We start from the raw sequence: 16,771 nt of genomic DNA, 5'->3' as shown, positions 1-16,771 counted from the left end.
GTTTTCTAAATTGAATTAAAGCAGAACATTGGATGGCTCTTAAGAATCTATGTGAAGGCAAGTATTGATTCTCTGGATTTTAAATTGTTGGGATCACAGATGCTTAAGTGTGGGAGGTGGGAAAAAATGTTGCACTTGAGTTTATTTTATTTCTCTTTGGATTGAGTCTTATATTTTTGCCGGAGAATAATTTGACCTTTACTCGCTGTGTTATAACTACCATTGCTTGTGATTGATAACCAGATGCTGGATGGTGCAGAGGTACACACAAATACAGATAGACACACTCTGTTGAAAGTTCATCAACCTGTAATGCAAACAGTTTTTCTGTCTCTACCTGATCACTAGTATTTTTGGTATTTACTTTTATTTCTGGTTTCCAGTGACTTCAGTGTTTTATGTCTTACAGTCCAGCTTTTCTTTTCCCACATTTCTATCCTCATTCATTTTTTTTCTATTTTCATATCCTTCATGCAGAGATTTGTGATTCGCCATCCACTGTCAGCAAGCAAATCCATTCTTTCTTAACTCAGTCTCTCTTTTTCAATCTTTTTATTAAACATATTATAGTAAACAATACATGAGGAAAATAGAATACAGAATTTGAATAGTAAAAGCAGAAACATCAATGTATTGCAATACATAAAACAAAGTTTAACATTAAAACATATTGAACAATGTTATCCCTTTCTCCTCAATTTGGAATATTAAAAAAAAAAGAAAATTGTTATTAAAACCTCATCTAACCTACTAAAATAAACAAAAAAAAGCAGGAAAAAAAAGGGCTTGGCAGCCTAAATTGGGAGTTCACTACAACAAATCGATACAAACTATGTATCTGGTCTTTGTCAATTAAAAAAAATCCACAGAAATCCAAAACAGTCTGGAAGGTAAAGTCAAAGTGAATTCTTGTGAAAATAGTTTATAATTTCACAAATAGTTACCTGGGTTTAAGCATCTAGAGTATAGGGAGAGATTGGACAGATTAGGTCTTTATTCTTTGGAGCGTAGAAGGTTGAGAGGGGATTTGATAGAAGTATTTAAGATTATGAAAGGGATAGACAGAATGGATGTGGATAGACTATTTCCGTTAAGAGGAGGAAAGATTAAAACAAGAGGACATGAGTTAAGAATTAAGGGGCAGAGGTTTAGAGGTAACATGAGGGGGATCTTCTTTACTCAGAGAGTGGTAGCCGTGTGGAATGATCTTCCGGGAGAAATAGTGGCGGCGGAGTCAATAGTATTATTTAAGAAAAGGTTGGACAGGTATATGGATGAGAAGAAGATGGAGGGTTATGGGCATTGTGCAGGGAGGTGGGACTAGAAAGGGGTGTTTGGTTCGGTGCGGACTAGAAGGGCCTAATGGCCTGTTTCCGTGCTGTAATTGTTATGTTATGTTTTTATGTTAAAAGGGCACCAAGTCTCTTTAAATTTAAGAGGAATCAAAAGTGGAACTTCAACATGACTTACCTGGAGAGAACCATTGCATCAAAGTAGGTGAATTAGGATCTTTCCATTTAAATAAAATGGCTCTTCTGGCCAACAGTGTAGTAGAGTTTACAACCCGATGTTCAGAAGTGGAAACTTGACCCACTTCTGGAACTAGAATTCCAAAAATAGGTTGCAATCTAATACCCAGTATAGTGGACAAAGTCTTGAAAATATCTGTTCAATACTTCTCCAATACAGAGCAAAACTAAAACATATGTGTTAGTGTGGCCACTTTTGATTTGCACCTATCACACATAGGATTAACATTAGGAAAGATACGGGCCAATTTATCTTTCGACCTTTGAACTCGATGTACCATTTTAAACTGAATCAATGTGTGTCGAGCACATAATGAAAAGGTATTAACCTTTTTGAAAATCTTTTCCCAAAGTTCCTCTGGGAGAAGTGACTGAAGTTCCAATTCCCAAACTCCTCTAATTTTATCATTAGAAATTGATTATTGTCAATGTTACCTGTTAAACCTTTATGGGAAGGATTCAAATGAAAAAGAGTATCAACCAAATCAGGTTGATATGATTTAGAAAGTTAGGTAAGACCTTATTCAAAAAACTTCTAACTTGATAATATCTAAAAAAAATTATGACTTAGGTATATCATATTTGTTAGATATTATATCAAAAGACATTAAACATTCATCTATAAACAGATCTGAAAAATAGACAATTCCTTTGGTTTTCCATAAAGAAAGGCTTGATCCATTATAAACAATGAGAAATAATAGTTGAGATAAATAATTCTAGATAAATTTAAAAAAAAATTAAATAAAAAAAATTTGTGAAATTGGAACCAAATCCATAATGTAAGTATTGGGTTAAAGGTGTATCTACTAATCTTAGCAATTGTAGAAGGAAGAACAGCTCCCAATAAGGAAGATAATGAATATCTCTGTACAAATTTCAATTCCAAAGCTGTCAATGAGGGCATTCAGGTTTATCTGAATAATATATCGAATATTAACTGCCCAAAAATAACATCTAAGATCCCACCATCTTTCTTTAATTTCACTCTCTCTTTCCACCAAATCACAGGCATTCTTTTCAGCCCTTCTTCTCTGCTAACTTAAAATGTGTTTGATTTCTAATTTTCCCTAGTTATGATGAAAGTTGATCACTTGAAATATTTACCTAATTTCCTTGTGGAAAAAAATGTCAGAGAGAAATTTCAAGAACTGAAAATTTGCAGGAGTTGTCTTTTTAGTGGCATCCATTTCAAACACTCAGGGAGGGCGTCACCTTTGAACACGAGCAGCATAAAAAGCATTTTTTTTTAACATTTACATTTTCTTCCCTGCCAATTTAGTTTGATTTGCCTTGTTGACAAGATTTACATTGATTTAGCTCATCTATAAATCTCAGTGCAGTGCCGCTGAAAATGGCAGTGCTCAGGTCAAGGAGAGAAGAGTCATCTAAGATTATTAGCCTGATCTTTATGCCGTGGTTTCTGCTGGAATATAGATATGTAGATGTGAAAGCCATTAGATTGCTACCTCTTGGCACTGACTGGTATAGCTCATACCTGAATAATGACAAATAAGTTGGAATACTGTAAGTGGCAGAGTTTTGGAACGGCAACTTCACAAATGTCAAGGGCATTAGTCAAAAGAAAAATATGATGAGAAATATCTTTAGATTTTATAATTAAAATGTATATGACTGACAATCTGGAGACCAGACTATGAAGGTACTGTGCAAACATGACTTAAGGCAGCAAACCTTAACACCAAGCTGAAACCAACTTCTGAAACTCGGGGAATAGGTTGTTGGAAATATTGTGCAACTCGACGAAGTGGAAATGGTGGGCAACAAAACAGAAGCATGCTGCTATTTGTGTACGACTCAAAGTGAATCCATCCAGGCCCATGCTCCCAAAAATTTGACTTGCAAATGAATGATCTCTTGAAAATAAACTAGATTACCTGCAGTTGCATCTGAATCAGAGGGAAATGGAGGGCTGCTGCACACTGGCTACAACTGGTAATTACAGAAGCGTTGCTCAAAGCCTCCACTCTGGATTTGGCCATCCAACTATTAATATCCCTGGGTTTCGTTGTTTTAGGTGTGATAGAGTCGGAGGGGCAAGAGGAGGTGGGGTTGCATTGCTTGTCAGGGAAAATATTACAGCGGTGCCTAGGAAGGATAGATTAGAGGGCACATCCACGGAGGCTATTTGGGTGGAACTGAGGAGTAGGAAAGGAGAGGTTACACTTGTAGGGGTGTATTATAGACCACCCGGAGGGGACCGAGACCTAGAGGAGCAAATCAGTAGGGAGATAGTAGATATTTGTGATAAGCACAGGGTTGTAATTATGGGAGATTTTAATTTTCCACATATAGATTGGGAAACACATTCTGTGAAAGGAATGGATGGGTTAGAGTTTGTGAAATGTGTGCAAGATAGTTTTTTACAACAATATGTAGAGGTGCCGACCAGAGAAGGAGCAGTGTTAGATCTACTGTTGGCAAATGGGATGGGTCAAGTGACGGAGGTTAGTGTTGGCGAGCACTTCGGGTCCAGTGATCATAATGCCATCAGCTTCAATGTCATTATGGAAGGAGAGAAATCAGGGCCAAGGGTTGAGGTTTTTGATTGGGGAAAAGCTAGATTTGAGGAGATGCGAAAGGACTTGCAGGGTGTGCATTGGGACAATTTGTTTTATGGGCAGGATGTAGTAGAGAGATGGAAGTCTTTTAAAGATCAGATTTTGAGAGTGCAAAAGCTTTATGTTCCTGTTAGGTTAAAAGGAGGGGCAAAAGGTTTGAGAGAGCCGTGGTTTTCAAGGAATATTGGAAACTTGGTTCGAAGAAAAAGGGAGGCGTACATTAGATATAAGAAGCATGGAGTTAAGGAGATGTTTGAAAGATACATTGAATGTAAGAGGAATCTTAAGAGAGGAATTAGGAAAGCTAAAAGAAGGTACGAGAAAACTATGGCAAGCAGGGTGAAAACTAATCCAAAAGAGTTCTACAAATATGTTAATGGTAAGAGGAAAGCTAGAGACAAAATTGGTCCCTTAGAAAATCAGAGTGGAAAACTGTGTGTGGAACCTAGAGAAATGGGGGAGATATTGAACAGTTTCTTTTCTTCGGTATTCACTAAGGAGAAGGATATTGGGAGATGTGGGATAAAAAAAGCAAATTGGGTAAATATGGGGAATATAGAGATTACAAAAGGTGTAGTTTTAAGGCTTTTGAAGAATATAAAGGTGGATAAGTCTCCGGGACCAGACGGGATCTTCCCCAGGACATTGAGAGAAGTGAAGGAGGAAATAGCAGAGGCTCTGGCGGTAATTTTTCAAATGTCATTAGATATGGGGATAGTGCCGGAGGATTGGCGCATTGCGCATGTGGTTCCGTTATTTAAAAAGGGTTCAAGGAGGAAGCCTGGCAACTATCGGCCTGTAAGTTTGACGTCTGTGGTAGGTAAATTAATGGAGAAAATTCTTAGAGATAGTACTTATAAACATCTGGATAGACAGGGTCTGATCAGGAGCACTCAACATGGATTTGTGGGAGGAAGGTCATGTTTGACCAATCTGATTGAATTTTTTGAAGAGGTGACTAGGAATGTGGATGAGGGTAGCGCAGTGGATGTTGTCTATATGGACTTCAGTAAGGCCTTCGATAAGGTACCACATGGAAGGTTAGTTAGGAAGGTGCAGTCTTTAGGTATAAATTTTGAGATAGTCAAATGGATTGAACATTGGCTGAAAGGGAGAGGCCAGAGAGTGGTAGTGGATAATTGTCTGTCAGGTTGGAGGCCGGTGACCAGTGGTGTGCCTCAAGGATCTGTATTGGGCCCATTGTTGTTCGTTATATACATTAATGATCTAGATGATGGGGTGGTGAATTGGATTAGTAAATATGCAGACGATACTAAGATAGGTGGAATAGTGGATAATGAAGAAGGTTTTCAAGGAGTGCAGAGGGATTTGGGCTGCTTAGAAAAGTGGGCTAAAAAATGGCAGATGGAATTTAATGCTGATAAGTGTGAGGTGCTTCATTTTGGTAAGAAGAATCAGAATAGGACATATGTGGTAAATGGGAGAGCATTGAGGAATACAGAAGAGCAGAAAGATTTAGGAGTGATGGTACATCGTTCCCTGAAGGTAGAAACTCACGTGAATAGGGTGGTGAAGAAGGCTTTTAGTATGCTGGCCTTTATCAATCATTGCATGGAATATAGGAGTTGGGAGGTGATGTTGAGATTGTATAAGACGTTGGTGCGGCCTAATTTGGAGTTCTGTGTGCAGTTCTGGTCGCTTAATTATAGGAAGGATATAAACAGAGTGGAGAGAGTGCAGGGAAGGTTTACCAGAATGTTGCCTGGGTTTAAGCATCTGGAGTATGGGGAGAGATTGGACAGATTGGGTCTTTATTCTTTGGAGCGTAGAAGGTTGAGAGGGGATTTGATAGAAGTATTTAAGATTATGAAAGGGATAGACAGAATGGATGTGGATAGACTATTTCCGTTAAGAGGAGGAAAGTTTAAAACAAGAGGACATGAGTTAAGAATTAAGGGGCAGAGGTTTAGAGGTAACATGAGGGGGAACTTCTTTACTCAGAGAGTGGTAGCTGTGTGGAATGATCTTCCGGGAGAAATAGTGGCGGCGGAGTCAATTGTATTATTTAAGAAAAGGTTGGACAGGTATATGGATGAGAAGAAGATGGAGGGTTATTGGCATTGTGCAGGGAGGTGGGATTAGAAAGGGGTGTTTGGTTCGGTGCGGACTAGAAGGGCCTAATGGCCTGTTTCCGTGCTGTAATTGTTATGTTGATATGTCTGCTTCGATTGTTTAAATGATTGTTGTATACTGGGTATTGTCTTTTTATGCGTGCACCTTGGTCTGGAGAGACATTGTTTCGTTGGTTTATATATGTACAGTTAGATGATGATAAACTTGAACTTGAAGCAAATTATTGATTTCATAAAGACATTGATTTTTATTGACTTCATAATCTTAAACTGCAAATTTTAAAAATGGAACTATTTTCTCACTGCTTTGTAGTTTAATTTCAGAAAGATTGTAATATTTGTGTTCAAAGATGTCTTAAAAATATTTTTATTTGGAGATTCTCACTGTAAGGTGGCATAATTCTGATTCAGGCAGAAGTATTGATTTTCATTTGGATCAATGGTGCCTACCTATGCGCCATAAGCTCATTACATTTGCACTTTTCAAAGTGGTTGATTACTTAATGTTTTAATATTGGGGATATTGGGATTCAATTCAAGTTTATTGTCATCTGATTGTATAAGTACAATCCGATGAAACACTGTTCTCCGGTCCACGGTGCAAAACATGCAGGCACATAACCAGTCATGGTGCCTATACAGATAAACAATACATATGCAGACAAGTATTTAATCTACGCAAATAATGAGATGTGCTGTATGAATTAGTTTTATAGTGAGAAAGGGTTACATTTTTCCTGCAAAATAACTAATTTAAAATAAAAATTGTGACACTTTTGTGTACTTTCAGCATTCTGCTTTTGATTTAGATTTAGATTGAAGTAGGCTGCAGAAGATTTGTAGCCACATTGACATCAAGGTTACTCCAGGAGCTGGGAGTGGGAGAAAAGATACACCGAAAAGCTGGCAAAGACCTCTCCATAGCTGCTGAAAATGGTAGTCAGTGGCTCTGGATGAAGAGAAAGGATTGCATTTGGGCCCCCAAGTGAGTGAATGGTATCTTGGGGGTGAGCGCAGGACGCCTGGATTCACAGCTGAATCCTCTGGAGGTGTCGTGGGTCTGTCAGTGAAACACTGAGGAAGGAGGGTGCCTACTTAACCCAGAAGATACCATCACTCAATTGGCTATCCTGCAGAATCTAGGCAGCAAACTTCAAGAGTGCAATAAGAGATATTAACATTATGTCCTACAAAACATAACATCCAGTATCTGCAAATTTTTCCTTCAATTAAAATAAATTGATTGATCCAGATGAATTAACAAACATGAAATCTTGTACAGATGCTTTCCTCAAACACTGAAATAGAAAACATAGTAACAGAGTTCATTTATGAAATCTGTGATAAAGAACAAAGCTACTGCAACAACATTAAAGTAGTTACGACATTCAGTTGTTTATATTTTACTAATTCCTTGTGTCTGAAGTATGCAGGAAACTTTTGTGGAAAACTGAACTAATATTGGATTATATATTTATCCTGTTAAATGAATGAGGTGTGGGAGTAATGCAGATTGATTTTGTCAGCCAGATTAAAATCAATCTGTTTTTTTTGACATTTCCAAAACATTGGGTCATTTTGCATAAGGTGATGTCATTTTCTTCATGGAAAAATGTTCCTAATCTCATTCTTATTTGAAACGTGGATGTTCTGGAGCTGTCAGATTTTTGGACCCAATGAAATAAACAGAACTAGTACACAGTGAAGGTGCACTAAAATTATTTTGAACAGGTTCCTTTGCTGTGTTGCATAAAGCGAAGCAAATGGAAGTAAAACTTCAGTTTCCAGCCACTTGATTTTCTTTACTACTTTGTGATATTCAGTCACATTAGCTTGACATCATAGGGATACCATGCTTGCACAACAATTCAATAATAGTCATTTCACTATTCAATAAAGACTGTTGATGCATTGAATTTGTTACTTCAGTATGCAGAGAACCTTAGAAACTGAGATCCATGCTGTTGTGACCAGAGGATAAATCTCACAGTCAACATCTACAAGTCCCTCCACATACTTTCCACTACAAACACTGGCCTTCAACAAAAAAGACCCAAGAAAGATTGATCATTTCCAGAACCTCAGGAGTCGCCTCTTGGTGAGGGTAGGCATTAATGATCAAATTCAACACATCTTCGTGTCAGCACAACCTTTGGTCATTTGAAGCAAAGGGTATTTGTTGATCAAGACCTTAGACTAGTGGTTTTCAAATGTTTTCTTTCCACTCACATACCATAGGTGCTCTGTGATTAGTAAGGAATTACTTAAGTATGTGAGTGGAAAGAAAACATTTGAAAACCACTGTTTTAATTGTGCCTAATTGACTTGTTATGTGCACGGTTTCATAACTTCAAAGGAAATGGGCCAATGACAATTTTTCTCAAGCAAAATATTTCACTAACAAATTGGGTCTAGAGCAGTGGTTTTCAACCTTCTCTCTCCCCCCACCCCACTCACATACATACCACCTGAAGTACTGGTAGTCCTTCGATTCAAAGAAGACATGTTGTGCAGTTCATCTGTGGACATGAAGGTGACTTTGCAGTCCCAATCAGGAAGCGCAGAGTCTAGCACAATGGGGGCACTGGAAGTCCATTGTAATAACTGGCTACTGCTTTGTGACGCTGTTCAGGGTTCGTCATTAGTTTTTGCAGCGCCTGTCTTCAAAACTGATGTAGGCTTCATAGCACAGGACTTGCCAGTGAATTCTGTCAGCTGCTGCAGCATCTAGTTCTCTTGACTGGATGTCACAGTAGGTTAGGGTTTCCTTCTCAATGTCTTTACAGCGCTTCCGGTCTCCAGTTCACCATAGAGCAGCTGACGAAGCATACGGTGGTTGTCCATTCTAATGACGTCCCACCCACCGCATCTGGGCTCTGATGATCAAGATTTAATGCTGGTGGACTTCGCACAACCTAAGACCTCCAAGTTGGAGATATGGTCTTGCCAAGGATGGAACGGAGGGCATGCATGTGAAATTTCTCCAGTTGTTTGATGTGACGTTGGTACAGAGTTCAGGTCTCATATCCATATAGGAGAGAAGGGATGACTATAGCTCTGTAGACTTTCAGATTTGTAGAGATGCAGACATTGTGTTGATTGAGCACTCTGGTATGCAGCCTCCCCGGAGCCTGGCTGGCCCTGGCTGATCCTGGAGTCAATTTCTTTATCCAAAGATCCATCACTTGAGAAGATCCTCCCCAAGTATTTGAAGCTGTTTACATTTTTCAGCTGTGTGTCGTCAACAGTGATTTTTGGTTCTATGGTGTTGGTGTTTGGCATGGACTGATGGAGTTCTTCAGCCTTGTTCATATTGATGGTCAGACCAAAGAGTGTAACAACATCAAGCAAAATATTTCAGTAACAATTGCATCTAGAGAAGTGGTTCTCAGCCTTTTTCCCCCACTGACATCCCACCTTAGGTAATCCCTTACTAATCACAGATCACCTACGGTATTTGGATTGCTTAAGGTGGTATGTCAGTGGAAAGAAAAAGTTTGAGAACCACTACCTTAGACCTACCAAGAAACACATTGTATATTGACCAGTTGTGATTCTTGCCTTTCCATTAATTCTGATCCCTGAACTTGACACTTGAAGGCATTGAAAGATAGCATCAATGCTGTTCAATGCAAAATCTTTAGAGCATCGAACATTACAGCGCAGTACAGGCCCTTCAGCCCGCAATGTTTTGCCAACTCAAAAAAAAAACTAAACCATCCCTATCTTATAACCCTCCATTTTTCTTTCATCCATGTGCTTGTCTAAGAGTTTCTTAACTGCTCTTGTTGTTCCATCCACCACTATCACCCCTGGCAATGCATTCCAGGCACCCACAACTGTCTCCCCTAAACTTTCCTCCCTTTGTACAGTTGTTCTCTGGTATTTGCCACTACCACCTTGGGCAAATATGCTGGCTGTCTACCTTATCTCTGTCTCTCATAAACTTGTCGATCTCTGTTAAGTCGCCTCTCATCCTTCTTCGCTCTAAAGAAAAATGCCCTAGCTCTGCTTACTCTTGCCTCATAAAACATATTTTCCAGTTCAGGCAACATCCTGGTAAATCTCTGCACCTTTTCCATAGCTTTCACATACTTCCTGTAATGAGGTCACCAGATCTGAACCAGAACTTTATAGAGCTGCAATATTACCTCACCACTGCTGAACTCTATCCCCCGATTAATGAAACCCAGCATACCATAGGCTGTCCTATTAACCTGCGTGGTGAACTTAAGAGAGCTATGTATTTGGACCCCAAGGTCCCTCTATTATTCCACACTGTTAAGTCTCCCACCATTAACCATGTACTCTGCCTTCAAGTATATGACATACAAAAATGTATCACCTCACACTATCCGGATTAAACTCCATCTGCCACTTTTCCGCCCAACTCTCTCCTATCTATATCCTGTTGTAGCCTATTGCAGCCTTTAATACTATCTACAACATCTCCAACCTTGCTTGGTATTATCTGCAAACGTACTGACCTATCTCTCTATTTCTTCGTCCGGGTCATTTATAAAATTCACAAAGAGCAGGGGCCCCAGAACGCCACCAGTCACTGACCTCTAGATAGAATACTTTTTGTCCACTACCACTCCCTGCTTTCTACAGTTACACCCATTCTGAATCCACACAGCCAAGACTCCATGAATCCCATGCCTCATGACCTTCTGAATGAGACTCTCATGGGGGACCTTGTCAAATGCTTTCATAAAATCCATATATACCACATCTACTTGCATCAATTTCTTTTGTTACTTCCTCAAACAAAAACTCGATTAGGCACATGAGGCATGCCCTTCCCTTCACAAACCATTCTCACTATCCTGGGAAGACTACTTCTCTAAATGCTCGTAGATCCTGTCCATAAGAATCTCTTCAATAGTTTGCACACCACTGATGTAAGACTCACTGGAATCCTGGATAATTTCCTGGATTCTCCTTATTACTTTTCTTAAACAAGGAACTACATTTGTCAATTTCCAATCTTCCAGCACTTCTCCAACACCAAAGAGGACGCAAAGATCATTGCCAAATCCCAGCAATCTCTTCTGTCCATTCCCATAGCAACCTGAGATACATCTGGGCCTGGAGACTTATTAATCCTAATGTTTTTTTAAGATTTTAAGATGATTCAGCACCTCCTCTTTCTCAACTTCCTCATGGCATATAAGCTTGTTCTTTTCTGACCACACCTTGACCAAGGTCCTTTTCTCTGGTGAAAAGGAAATTAAAAATTAATGATTTCTACTATCAACACCCTCTCCCAGGCCAACATACCCAACATTGAGGGTCTCATTATATACATTTAACTACAATCCAAAGGTTATGTGGTTTGTATGGCTGATGCTAGACTCGTGCAGTGGACACTCTATTCTATGTTTCTCTAATCTCCAATTATTAGAAGAGTTTACAAGGCAAACAGAGCAAAAGATTCAAGGATGTGTTAATGAGCACCATGTAAAATGCATTCTCCTTGCTGATCCTGGTCCTAAATGCTCAGTGGCAAAGGAGCATTCAGGATGATATAGAGGTCTCATTCAATGGTAAGAAGGATTTCATCTTCTAACAAAGTACACACCTGCCCATCCCACCCTCATCTCTTGTCTCATCAGTCAAAGAATCTGTAGTTTCTCCACGTGGCTACATTTGTCACCTCAGAGCTGCCATCACACAAGTGGAAGCAAGTTATCCTTGATTCTGAGGGACTGCCTAAGGAAAATAAATAATGAACTTCATCACAATAGAAGCTGCAGTATAATTCACTGACAAAAGACAAAGGAGGAAAAACCCAACACCCAACCCCAACCCACCAATTTTCCCCTGCAACCGCTGCAACCGTGCCTGCCTGTCCCGCATCGGACTTGTCAATCACCAACGAGCCTGCAGCTGACGTGGACATACCCCTCCATAAATCTTCGTCCGCGAAGCCAAGCCAAAGAAGAAAAGAAAGATAATTTCAAATGATTAAAATTTCAAAATAGCCTAACATTTTGATAATGCGAATTCGGATAATGAGTAAATAGTGTTTGCATAAAAATGAGCAAATATGCCTTAATTTGTCTCATAAATGTAGCCAGAGAACTATAGCACAGGGCTAGGATCTGACAAGGTACAAAGCTGTTGTTTTCAAAGTAGCGGCTGCAGTAGAATAAGCACTTAGAAAAACATTAGGGTCTAAATTAAGTAGAGTCATGGAGTTGTACAGGAATGAACGGGCTCCTTGACCTGACCAAGTTGGCATTCTGGCTAGTACTGTTTGCCTGCATTTAGTCTACAATCCTTCCTATCCATAAACTTGTCCAAATGATTTTTGAATGTCAGAATTCCGAATGCTTCTTTAGGTTCCTCTGGCAGTTTATTCTGAATATAGACAGCCTTCTGAGTGGAAAAAGTTGCCTCTCAGGTTTCTGCAAGAATCTAGTATTATTTAATAATGAGTAGAAAGACTCAACCACCACACTGAAAGTTGTTAATGACTGTTTAAGGGCGGCAGCATGAGCTCAGTCACCTCGTGCATTGTGACATCATAATTTCTGCCCCATGCTCGTGCTGGGCGGGAGACTTGAGGCAGGGAGAAACCCTGACAGTGCCATCTTCCCATGGCTGCCCTGCCACATGGCGTTACACCCAGGACCGGTTCGCCATGAGAGAGTGCGCCGCCATAAATGTTTATTTATTTTTCTATACTGTATGCACTGAATATTAATCGCTTGTAAATATGTGTGCTATGTCTATACATGTGTTTGCATGTTTTACACCGAGGACTGAAGAACACACTTTTATCCAGTTGTACTTTACAATTGTATGATAATAAACTTGAACCTCTCCCCTGTCACCTTAAACCTTGGCACTCAAGTTCAGGAATCATCTACCCTGAGAAAAAATCTGTGAGCATTCACTTTATCCATGCCCCTTCTGTTAGATCACACCTTATCACCCTGTATAAGGAATAAAGACCCCGCTTATCCAATCTGTCCCTATAACTTGAGCCCTCAAGATCTGGCAAGATTCAGGTGAATCTCCTCTGCATCCTTTCCAATTTATTTCTGTTCTTCCTTTAGCTGGGTGGCCAGGACTGTACAGATGCTCTGGATGTTGTCTCACTGAATCATGTGTCTCAACTTTTGTAGTTAATCTCCTTCCCAATGAAGAAGTGTGCCAAACACATTCTTTCCCACCTTGTACATCTGAGTTATCACTTTCAAGGAACACTGTACTGTATACCTATCCCTTTGGTCTCTGTACTGTACAATATTCTTTAGGACTCTGTCATTCACTGTGTAAGCTCTACCCTGGGTTGACTTACCAAAGTGCCACACCTCACACTTGTAAGAGTTGCATTCCATTTACCACTCCTTGACCCACCTTCCCAACTGATCTAGGTCCCGTTAAAAACAGATTTCCTTCCTCATTGTCTACTGTTATGATCCCAGAGGACTCCAAAACCCAAGAGCAATAGAAATTCACCAAGACAATGGTTATTTAAACAAAAGTTGCTTTTAATTTTCTTTAAACACAATAACAAGACCAATCTTAAATTTATTACTATTAAATTAACCCCCTTCTAATTCTCAGTGCACATGTATGTAATGTGTTTTTGTTCAGGAAAGTTCTTTGTTTCACTGTCCATTCATTCACTTTTCACTTTTCCAAGTTCATTGGTATCAGGCAATTCTCACACTGCACAGAATTTAACATTTATGAATCTTCACCAGGCTCTAGTACTTAAAGTTAAATGGTTACTGCTCAGGAAGGTTCTTGTTGGTTTCAGAGAGAAATATGTTGCTCGTTGGATACACACAAACTGATTCCCTCCAATCAGCCAGTTCAGTGTCTTGCTGAAGAAACTTTCCCCATTATGGGTTTTCCAAATGATAACCTCTTCCTCCAGGTAACCACAGAGTTCCCCTTGTTTCAGGAGAAACACTCTAGCTAGCCATTTCCTCTTGTAAGGGCTAGAAGGGTTTTGAACATGCTGAACTCAGAACTCAAAACCTGTCTTCGAAATGGGGTTTTCAACAAGCCTGTCAGCTTTCCATGTTGCAGCCTTTAAAGCTATTGTAGAACTGACCTCTCTTTCTTTCTCGCTCTTCCTCCCTCCCTCTTCCTTTCCCTCTCTAAAAGAGAAATAACTTTGTTTTTTTCTCTCTCTGCTTGTAAAAACCATACGACTTCTTACAGATCTCCAAACTCAATCTTTGAAAGATCTAATCAGTATCTCTGTGCTTGGACTTTATTGCCCAAACGAAGCTCTTGCATTTTAAATGAGATGTCTTTGTGAGGTGTATCCTCAACTAAACCCCCACAATCTATCTCTTTTAAAGACATATTTTACCCCAAACTATTCTAACATACCCCGTAACACTACCACCAATTTTGATGATATAATGGACTGCATTGAAGTCCTGTTTTCTTTCTTGGCACATTTAAATTATAACTTTTGTTTGTAAACAATAGGCCTTTATTTCATATTTTCTTTCAAATTATTTTCTTTCATATTTTCATATGGAGCAATTTTTCAAAAAGTATAAGCATAACTAATTGTAGATGAATGATTACATAACCAGTTTAATATATTTGTAATCTTTATCCCAAAGTGCATATCACACATAGAAAGCTTGCCCCTTCAGGCCTTCATGTGGATAGTCACCTCTTTTTTTCCTTGACATTAATCCCATTTGCTCAAATCAGCACCATATCCTTCTACATCTGGCCCATTTAACGGGCTGTCTCAGTGTCTCTTAAATGTAGTAATTGCATCCGATTCTACCCCCTTTGCCCGTGGATTCAATATACCAAAATTCACTTGTACTTCATGTCCCCTTTTTAAAACTTTATACTCCTATTTCTAACCTGAAACCTAGTCCTCTCATTTTTGATATTGTTAACCACTGAAAAAGACTCCATCCACCCAATTTATTGTGCAGAATTTTAAATATTATCAGATCACCCTGAACCTCCTTCACTCCAGAGAAAACTCATTCTTTGAATCTCCCCCTCGAATCCAGGCCTCTGCCCTAACTCCAGTGCCATCACATCCTTCCTAGAGAGACTGTATATATTACTCCAAATGTGGCCAAACCAATGCTTTTTAAAGTTACAACATGTTGTCCCAACCCGTGTACTTTTTACCATATGAAGACAAACATGCCTTGTGCCTTCTTCGCCACCCTATCCATCTGTGTTGCCATTTTAAGGGGTCTTTATGTTTATCAACCTTAGTATTTTGAGTGGGGCAAACCTCAAATGTAAAGGGATCATTTGAGGTTCCATGAAATTGTGCAGTTTAAAGACACTGCACATGAAAGAAGATTAAAGTTTTCAGAGGTTGCCTCACTCACATATGAAACACATTAAAAACTTTAATCCTTTAAAGTAACTACATCTTCTGTGAACATTGAAATTAAGAGAGCCAGCTTTTATGGAAAATTCCAGACGCAATGGCAAAAGTGCTGTGGTATTTTGTTTCTGTACAACCTTGATAGTAATTAAGAAGCTTGCTATTTTTGGCAACTTTATTGGGGCTGTTGGCACTTCTACTGTGATTCTGACAGCCCCCACCACTTCGGAATTCGAGCACACCTAAGTAGATGTTGGTGTACCCAACACCTTCTTCCATTCTACATGGACTTTAGGGGTTGTTGGTGATCAATTGTGGGTGGATTGGAGATGACATGATGGATTTTCTAAATTTCAGAATATATTGTGTCTATTTTAACATTTTTGATAAATTTTTGTAGTCAATAATTTTCATAGAAGTAAATATTATTCCCATTTCACCATCAGTTTTCAGTAATTTACAAACTTAAACTAAATGGTTTTCACATAAAAATCAACGTGCTTCTCTGCCATCACCGAAGGGTCCTAAACTGTAGCCCTGACAAATTTGTTGCAGGTGATGAACCCTTCAGGTGTGGTTGCACTGAGTCAGCTGTGGAATGTACAGATAAATGGCAATAGATTAAGAGATGGGGAAGTGCAGAGAGACCTAGGGGTACTTGTACACTAGTCTCTGAAGGTGAGCATGCAGGTACAGCAGGTGGTTAAAAAGGCAAATGGTATGTTGGCCTTCATATCAAGAGGGTTTGAGTCTAGGAACAAGGATACTTTACTGCAGCTGTACAGGGCCTTGGTGAGACCACACCTGGAGTATTGTGTGCAGTTTTGGTCACCTTATCTAAGGAAGGAGGTTCTTGCAATGGAGGGAGTGCAGAGGCGATTCACCAGGCTGATACCTGGAATGGCAAGAATGACTTATGAGGAAAGATTGCGCAAATTGGGATTGTACTCGCTGGAGTTTAGAAGATTGAGAGGGGATCTCATAGAGACCTATAAAATTCTGGCAGGACTGGACAGAATGGATGCAGATGGGATGTTTCCAAGGATGGGAAAATCCAGAACCTGGGGCCATGGTTTGAGGATAATAGGCAAACCATTTAGGACCGAGATGAGGAGGAATTTCTTGACCCAGAGAGTGGTGAATCTGTGGAATTCATTGCCACAGAGGGCAGTAGAGGCAGGTTCATTAAATATATTTAAGAGGGAATTAGATCTATTTCTT

General features: G+C 39.4%; 1 protein-coding gene across 1 annotated transcript in view; it reads left to right on the top strand.

Annotated features, from left to right (window-relative positions):
* wdr27 (WD repeat domain 27) overlaps window positions 1-16,771 on the top strand; it is a 671,431-nt gene that overhangs the window by 63,031 nt on the left and 591,629 nt on the right. The gene's annotated exons all lie outside the window — the stretch shown is intronic.

The sequence above is a fragment of the Narcine bancroftii genome, chromosome 4 (assembly GCF_036971445.1).
Source record: "Narcine bancroftii isolate sNarBan1 chromosome 4, sNarBan1.hap1, whole genome shotgun sequence".
Lineage (NCBI taxonomy): Eukaryota > Metazoa > Chordata > Chondrichthyes > Torpediniformes > Narcinidae > Narcine > Narcine bancroftii.
Note: the sequence above shows the minus strand (reverse complement) of the source record. Positions and strands in the feature narration are given on the sequence as shown.